Source organism: Mastomys coucha, unplaced genomic scaffold, assembly GCF_008632895.1.
Source record: "Mastomys coucha isolate ucsf_1 unplaced genomic scaffold, UCSF_Mcou_1 pScaffold3, whole genome shotgun sequence".
In the NCBI taxonomy this organism is placed as follows: Eukaryota; Metazoa; Chordata; class Mammalia; order Rodentia; family Muridae; genus Mastomys; species Mastomys coucha.
This window is the reverse complement of record NW_022196909.1, coordinates 31872267-31880670: the sequence shown is the minus strand read 5'-3', so window position 1 is coordinate 31880670 and position 8404 is coordinate 31872267. Positions and strand designations below refer to the sequence as shown.

The window sequence follows — 8404 nt, the reverse complement described above, 5'->3', positions numbered from 1 at the left end:
GGGGAGGGAGGGATGCCTCAGCGAGGGTCCGCAGAAGCACCCTCCTCCCCCATACCTGACTACACCTCCATCAGAACATATTCCTTCTCCTCCTCATGTTTTTTATAAACGCAGCAACCAGGGTCTTCAGCTGGTAGCTGCTGATTGCATTAGAACACACGACTGCATTGTGATGAAGGCCGTTGTGGTATTGGTTGCCCGAACATCCATCCTGAAGTCATTATCTTTCAGTTCGAAAAAGGAAAAGGAAACATTAAGCGCAGTCTCCTGACCAGCGAGACTGTGAGTGCTTTCAATCTGATTAGCATAGAACCTATGGATTCTCATTATCTCTTCTAAAATGCTAGTCTAGTGTAAAGTAATTTAATATGGATGGATGTTTTCCCTACATGTGTTATCTATTTGTGTGTAAAGTGCCCAGAGAGGCCAGAAGAGGACATCAGATCCCCCTGGAACTGGAGTTACAGAGAGTTGTAATCTGCCACATGGGTGCTGGGCATCCAAGCAAGATCCTCTGGAAGAACAAACAGCCAGGGTTCTTAACTGCGGAGCCATCTCTCAACCCTGTCTTTTCATAAACCTCAAATCTGAGATTTAAGATCAACTGCTTTAAAGTGTGCTTGATCTAATCTGGAGTGATTTTATTCTGTTACTTCTCCATGTTTGCAGTTGCGTAAGGCAGAGCCCCTCGTGTGCTTCACACGTTCCAACTGATAACTTGTAGCAGATTCTGATGACATGCAGCAAAAGGGTGGAGTCAACTCTTTCCCTCTTTTAAGGTTCTGGATTTGTCCCGGAAGTGGGGGGCAGTCACACCCCCAAAGAGTCTACTACATCTGGCTGCCGTGGGTTTGCTGGGTCTTCCTTGAACATTCTCATTGCCCAGGCAAGGCAAGCTGCTCTGTCCTGGTTGTCCTTTTTGCCTATGTTTGCTTTCAACTGTGCAGCTGAAAGAATGGCCTCCCCACCCACCACCCCAACGGAATCTTCCGCAGTGGCTGTGTCTGGTTCCTGGCCCACATAACGATGTAAACTGGCAATTTTCTTTGTTCCTGTGTTCCCATCTCTGCCCTCCCCTTCCCCCATCTAAGGCCTTAGCCTTAGCTGCTTTTGAAAGCTTTAAGTGTGTGTGTATATGTGGTGTGTGTGTGTATATGTGTGTGTGTGGTGTGTGTGCATGCGTGTATGTATGGTGTGTGTATGTGGTATGTGTGTAGTGTGTGTGTATGTGGTGTGTGTATGTGTGGTGTATGTATGCGTGTAGTGTATGGTTTGTGTGTGTGTGTGTATGTGGTGTATGTGGTTTGTGTGTGTAGTGTGTGTGTATGTAGTGTATGTGGAATGTGTGTGTGTAGTGTATGGTTTGTGTGTGTGTGTGGTGTGTGTGTATGTGGTATGTGTGTAGTGTGTGTATGTGGTGTGTCTGTGTGGTGTGTGTGTATATGTATGGTGTGTGTGTATATGTGGTGTGTGTGTATATGTGTGGTGTGTGTGTATGTGTGTGGTGTGTGTGTGTGTATGGTGTATGTGTGGTGTGTGTGTGTGGTGTATGGTTTGTGTATGTGTGTATGTGGTGTGTGTATATATGTGGGGGGGGTGTGTGTATATGGTGTATGTGTGGTGTGTGTGGTGTGTGGTATATGTGTGTGGTGTGTGTGTGTGTGGTGTATGGTATGTGTGCATATGTGTGTGTGTATGTGGTGTGTGGTATATGTGTGGTGTGTGTGTGTGTGGTGTGTGGTGTGTGGTATGTGTGTGTGTGTGTATTGCTCCTCATTTGCACAAGTCTGGCTGACTTTCTGGGCTCTGATCCAGCTGAGTTTAGTGTTGTTTACTGTCTCTCAGAGTCTTCTTGGGCGGCTGGTGTTTTAATTAAGACCATATTGATTTTAGATACTAGAAAATGTCATCTGACCCAAGATCTCTCCACTGGAAACCTTGCCAGACTTCCAGAAGGACATGACTCACTAAAAAGGATGGCAATCTACTCTGAACATGCGTGTGTATGTGTGTGTGTGTGTGTGTGTGTGTGTGTGTGTGTGTGCGTGTAGAGGGGTGGGGAGAATCTCTTTGTTACCCAGGCTTTTACAAATTATGGGCTCAAGCAATCCGACCTGTTTAGTCATGCTGGTTTGAGAAAGATTGGCCCTTATGGGTTCGTGTGTTCCAACGCTTGGTCTCTAATTTGTGGAACTGCTTGGGAAGGATTCTGCCCTTTCTGGAAGAGGAGTGTCTGTGTCACTGAGGGTGGGCTGTGAGGTTTTCAAAGCCCCATGTCCTTCTCAGCTCTTTTTTCTGCTTCCTGTTTGTGGATGAGGATGGAAGTTCTCAGCCATGCCTGCCTGCTCGCTGTTGCGTTCTCCACCATGACGGTCACGTACTCGTCTGGAACCATGAAACCCAAATGTTTTCTTTTAGAAGTTGCCTTGGTCATGATGTTTTGTTACAGCAATAGGAAAGTAGCTAAGGTTTTAGTCTTCCTGGTGTCTATCCCTGCTGGCCTTTGGATATAGATTTTCACGATAATATGAACTGAATATAAATCAACTTTATAGAAAGTATACAGTGAAGTGCACTTTGTGTTTTCCGTTTTACCACCTTTTTTGTTAATCTAATTTCCCGAGGGAATCTTCAGGTCAGTATGGCACATCTGAAATCAAGAGTGAAGCTGTAGCCGGGCGGTGGTGGCGCATGCCTTTAATCCCAGCACTTGGGAGGCAGAGGCAGGCAGATTTCTGAGTTTGAGGCCAGCTTGGTCTACAGAGTGAGTTCCAGGACAGCCAGGGCAAATCCAGAAAAACCGTGTTTTGGGGGGGGAAAAAAAGTGAAGCTGTGAGTGTAGCTCACTTGGCAGATTGCTCTCCCACAAACTCTTGGGTTTGAGCCCCAGGACCACATAAACTGGGAGTGATCATGCATACCTGTAACTGCAGGTAGGAGGTTGGAAATTCAAGGTAACCTTCGGCTATATAGTAGGTTTGAGGCTACCTTGCATAATGGAAGACTCTTGTCTTGAAAACACTCAACTGTGGGGAGGTAACACTGATTTTGAATAATGGTTAGCCACTTGAACTTGAGAGTACCTGTAAGCCACGCCCCTCATCTGTGGCAGATCAGAGTTGTCTTTCACCAACATCCACTCCTTATTAATATTTTAAAAAGATTTATTTATTTATTATATGTAAGTACACTGTAGCTGTCTTCAGACACCCCAGAAGAGGGCGTCAGATCTCGTTACCGATGGTTGTGAACTACCATGTGGTTTCTGGGATTTGAACTCAGGACCTCTGGAAGAGCAGCCAGTTTCTTAACCACTGAGCCATCTCTCCAGCTCCCAAATATGTATTTTTTTAATATCAGTCTTAAAATGAAAAAAAAAATATGAACAATCAGATTAAATTGGGAAGGAAGAAAACCATTTTGCCTTGGTTTAGCTTCCCTAGCCCAGAAAGAGACCGTAAAATGAGGATTTAAGTATGAGTAGATTTTCTTTGTGTGTGTATGTGTGTGTTACTTATATGTATGGTATATGTACACATCACGCACATGTTGTATATAAGCACAAGTTCCTGATCACGCACACATGACCATCCCACCCATTCTACATTATTCCTTTGAGACAGAGTCTTTCCCTGAAAGACTCTGACATCAGACTGTCAAGTATCAAATCCCAGCGATCCTCTTGTTTATATCCCATCCAGTATTAGGGTTACAAGCAAGTACATGGCCATGCCCAGCTTTTAACATGTGCTCTGGGCCGGGTGGTGGTGGCGCACGCCTTTCATCCCAGCACTTGGGAGGCAGAGGCAGGCAGATTTCTGAGTTCGAGGCCAGCCTGGTCTACAGAGTGAGTTCCAGGACAGCCACGGCTCCACAGAGAAACCAGTCTCGAAAAACCAAAAACAAACAAACAAACAAAAAACATGTGCTCTGGGTATTTGAACTCAGGTCCTCATGCTTGCATACCAACCAACTCTTATTCCTTGATCCATCATCCCAACCTTCAAGTAAGTTTAACTTGGGCATGATCCTACAGAGGGAGGGAGGAACAGAGTGGTGGTGGGAGAAAGGGACCTAATAGGAAAGAGGGATGCAAAACAGGGTGAGAGGAAGGAAGACTCAAGAGAAATACCGATAGAGCATGACATCCTTTCGCACAGAGCTGATACTTGGTCCTGCTGGGGACCTCTGCCAGATGATCCAGAGCATTCCCTGGGAGCATCTCATGTCACTGGGTGCTGTAGAGATCTTGGGAAGTTAATTCGTGGCTATTGCTTGCTCGCTCTGCAGAGCCTCCCCTACTGCTGTCCCAAAGGAAAACCTGTCCACTGACATAGATGCTCTGAGGAAGCAGCAATGACTACAGAGGTATGGGAGGTCTGACGGGAGGCCTGAGAGCATCCAGAGCTCATAAAAAGACGGTCAGCCCCACTAGTGATGATACTCATGAAAATGAGAGGAACAGGGAAATATTATTTTTTGACATATGTTGGTATATTTCTGACACCGTAGGGAATGGAAAGGACTTTTTTTTTCCCCCAAAGGAGAGTGTACTGGACAACTGGCTCTTGTGTATTGCTGACAAGAGTCAATGTTGGTACAATCTTTCTGGAAGGGCAAGTTGGGATAGAATCAGACGTTTTCAAATATGGTTCCCTTTGATCCACAGAGTCTGCTTCTAAGAACATGTTTGAAGTGGATGATTAGAGTGTCCCTTAGTTCTGATTCTAAAGAGAAACAACTCGACACATGCAGTGGTCTAATGATAAACCACTAGCTGCTCCCTTATCCATTTATTCATCCACCCCCCCCATCCATCCACTCACCCACCCATCTATCCATCCACCTACCCATCCATCCATCCATCCATCCACCTAACCATCCATCCATCCATCCACCCACCCATCCATCCCAACCTCTCTTGGGAATTGATTCTAATGCTTTGTCTTAATTTGGCTCTCCAAAGCAGAGCTTCCAGAACTGAGGGTAGATTGATAATGAAGAATTGCCATATAGCCCATGGCTGGGCAGGGAGACGGAGGCGGGACTTTTAGATTGTGCGGGCAAAGGAACAAGGGAGAGATGAAGAAGAGAAATCTCCATGACTCAAAAAGAGAGGGATCAGGATTCAAGAGCTCTGGATGGAGAAAAATCATCCAGCATTGTAGTTGGAAAGGGAAGCTGCCCTATTTGGGGGGCGGGGCGAGGGGAGATTTGCCCAGAAGGTAGCAGGACAGCAAAGATAAGATATAGATTTAGAAGGTGTTAAGCCAGGAATACCAGAGGGAAATGTGTGCTAGCCATGGGGGGTTTAGAAATATCCAGCCATTGAGCTAGTCAGGCATATCAAAACTATTTCTCTCTCTCTCTCTCTCTCTCTCTCTCTCTCTCTCTCTCTCTGTGTGTGTGTGTGTGTGTGTGTGTGTGTGCTTCATTCAAGAATCCAAAGAACTCTTGAGCAGGTGCAATATACTCTCGCCCTGCTGGGAGCCAAAGTGGTTCAACGAATTTACCCACACAACCTCTATTCTTATCTTTTCCTTTCCTCTTTCCCTCTTCTTCCTTTTTTATTTTTGAGATTAAACTCTAGTATTAGGCCCAGGTTGGCCTTGAACTCCTGGTAGTTTTAGCTCAGTTTTACAAGTGTTGAGGTTTCAAGTATATGCCACCTTGCCTTGCTCTTTATTATTATTATTATTACTATTACTATTATTATTATTATTATTAGAAAATTAATGTAATGGTTTTTGAGAGGGAAGGCATTGAAATGGGTCTTCCTGAGACAAGATGAGGCTGACTATTGAACTCAGCGGCTACCCAGGGGCGCCAAAAGTTTTAAGGATTAGATTAAGGACCAAAGATTCCTGACTTCCCTTACTTTGACAGAGACTTCGGAGAGAGCAAAACAGCCTTAAGGGGGGGTGGGGGGGGTCTGTAGTTCTCTCCAGATAATGGGATCCACATACTTACTTATGCCTTTTGTCTCTGGTGGTGAAAACCACTTCTGCGCCTGCCCTTTTCCCATCCTGTGTGCCCAATCTTTTGGCTTCGTCTCTTCAGCTTTGGTCTGAAATGGCGGCTGGTGAAGGAGCTTTGAGTCTTGAAATCATCTGACTGAGCCCTTTTATTTCTTGAAGTCATTTTTAGCATACTACATTAATCAAAGTTGTCTCACTTGCTTCCTCTCTGTATTTGTCTTTTTTCATGACTTCTCCCCCCACCCCCACCCCCAGTCTCCCCCCTCCCTTTTAGTCTACCTCTTGCACAAAGAGCCAAGTAGAAATCTCACATAAAAAATAGTTTGGACCAATGACAATGATAGAAATGTTAGGACAATATGGGATTTACTTCTAAGCTTTCTGAACTAAAAATAAGACTGGCTCAGATTTTATGCTGCAGTTCAAGGCGCTGCCACTGATATTCATCTCCCCATAATTCTCGGGAGGGAGGAACCCGTCTTACAACGCCAGTTTTGTAAGCAGAGCCCAGATCGTTCGTCCATAGCATTGATGTTACTGGGAGCAGAGATGGAGCCAAAGCTTGGGGTTTCTTATGCTTCTCCTCTGTCCTTTGCAGTGGGTTTTATAGCACTAATTACAAGAACGTGGTTTCTTAGAACAGCAGATGCTTTAAGGAAGCAGGGCTACGTGCAGTGTTCATTTTGAAAGCTACGTGGAACACTTCCTTATCAATTTCAGTTGGTTTTGGGGTGTGCTTTGGGCTTGTGCTGGCTAGTTTTATGTCAGCTTGACACAAGCTGAAGTCATGAGAGGAGGGAACCTCAATTAAGAAAATGTCTCTAGAAGATGCGGCTGTAAACAGGTCTATAGAAAGCCCCGCCCATTGTGGGTAGTGCCATCCCTGGGCTGGGTAGTCCTGCGTTCTCTGAGAAAGCAGCCTGAGGAAGCCAGGAAGCAGCATCCCTCCAGGACCTCTGCATCAGCTCCTGCCTCCAGATCTCTGCTTTGGTCAAGTTCCTATCCTGGCTCCTGTCATTGGTAGTCATGTAGAAATATAAGTCAAATAAACCCCTTCTTCCCCAACTTGCTTCTGGACATGGTGTTTCACTGCTGCAATAGAATCCCTAAGACACGGCTTTAGGTTTGTTTACGAAACTGCCGATGCAGTGGAATTCCGCACAGCGAGGCTGCAGCATCGTGGCTGACCCCTCTCCGCAGAACCGCCACACAATCAACAAAGGTTTAAAAATCAAGACTCCATGGCACAAAGCTAAAAACAGGCCTGGCCAATAAACCATAAAAGGGGAGAGAAAACTTGGTACCTGTGGCAGGTGAGGAGGTGCAGTACTCATTTCTAAAGCAGAGTCCTCCATGAACAAAGGCCTGGGGGGGGTTTATTCAGGGAGCTCAGAGGAGGTTGGTACTCTCCCAACACATGCTCAGTTGAGGAAGGAAAGATGGTGGACCGGCGTGCTCATGGTCGAACTTAGCCTTGCATCGTAAAGAGAGTAGATGTACGTGCATGCTTCTAGAAGTGTCTCGGGATTCTTTGTTTTGCCAAATGAAAAGAAATGCACTTTGAAGGTGCATTTCAGGTGAGTGTGCCCTGAAGGCACACGGCATGTTTCATTCAACTGCTGAAGTTGTGCTTTCTCCCTTTTCAGGTCATTGAAATGCACCTAGGGATTACCTGGAATTTCATCCGCATCTTTCCTTTGGTCCAGCCTGGCAGGGTAGGGATGAAACAGTTGTCTTGGCCAGCTTTTCCCACACCTCGAGTGCCCCTGTGAGTGTCCATGCACGATGCTCCCTTTTGAAGCTCTCCACACACGACCTTGATTTTAAATGATGATACCTTAAGCCAGCGAGATGGCTTAATGGTCGTGATGGGCAAGCCTGACCTACCTGAGTTCCATGCCAGGAACCACACAGCAGAAAATTGACTGCTCCATGTTGTCCTATGGCCTCCATTTAGAGCCATGGTACGGTTCTCCCCTGACTCCCACACATATTTTTTTAAAATGTTAATACATAAACTTAAAAAAAAAAAAAAGATAATAATCTGTCCTAAGTCTTTGCTATTGCTAGGCAAGCTCCCTGTCACTGAGCCACACTCTCTGGTCTATTCTACGTTTTGTCTTTTCTTTTTTTTTTTTCATGAACTTAAAATTATTTTTTGATTGTGAAATTTTCATACTATATATGTTGATCACATTTTTCTCTCCTCTCTGACCTTCCTCCCCTCCTTAACCACTCAATTTTATGTTCTCTCTTTAAAAAAACAAGAAACAAGCCGGGCGGTGGTGGTACACGCCTTTAATCCTAGCACTTGGGAGGCAGAGGCAGGAGGATCTGAGTTTGAGGCCAGCCTGGTTTACAGAGTGAGTTCCGGGACAGTCAGGACTACACAGAGAGACCCTGTCTCGAAAAACAAAAAAACAAAA

General features: G+C 45.4%; 1 long non-coding RNA gene across 1 annotated transcript in view; it reads left to right on the top strand.

The window, feature by feature from the left end:
• LOC116075337 overlaps window positions 1-7950 on the top strand; it is an 8330-nt gene extending 380 nt beyond the window's left edge. Inside the window, exons 2-3 of the long non-coding RNA XR_004112530.1 lie at window positions 115-282; window positions 7625-7950. This is a non-coding gene — a long non-coding RNA (uncharacterized LOC116075337). The remainder of the gene's footprint in view (window positions 1-114; window positions 283-7624) is intronic.
• The last annotated feature ends 454 nt before the right edge of the window (window positions 7951-8404 follow it).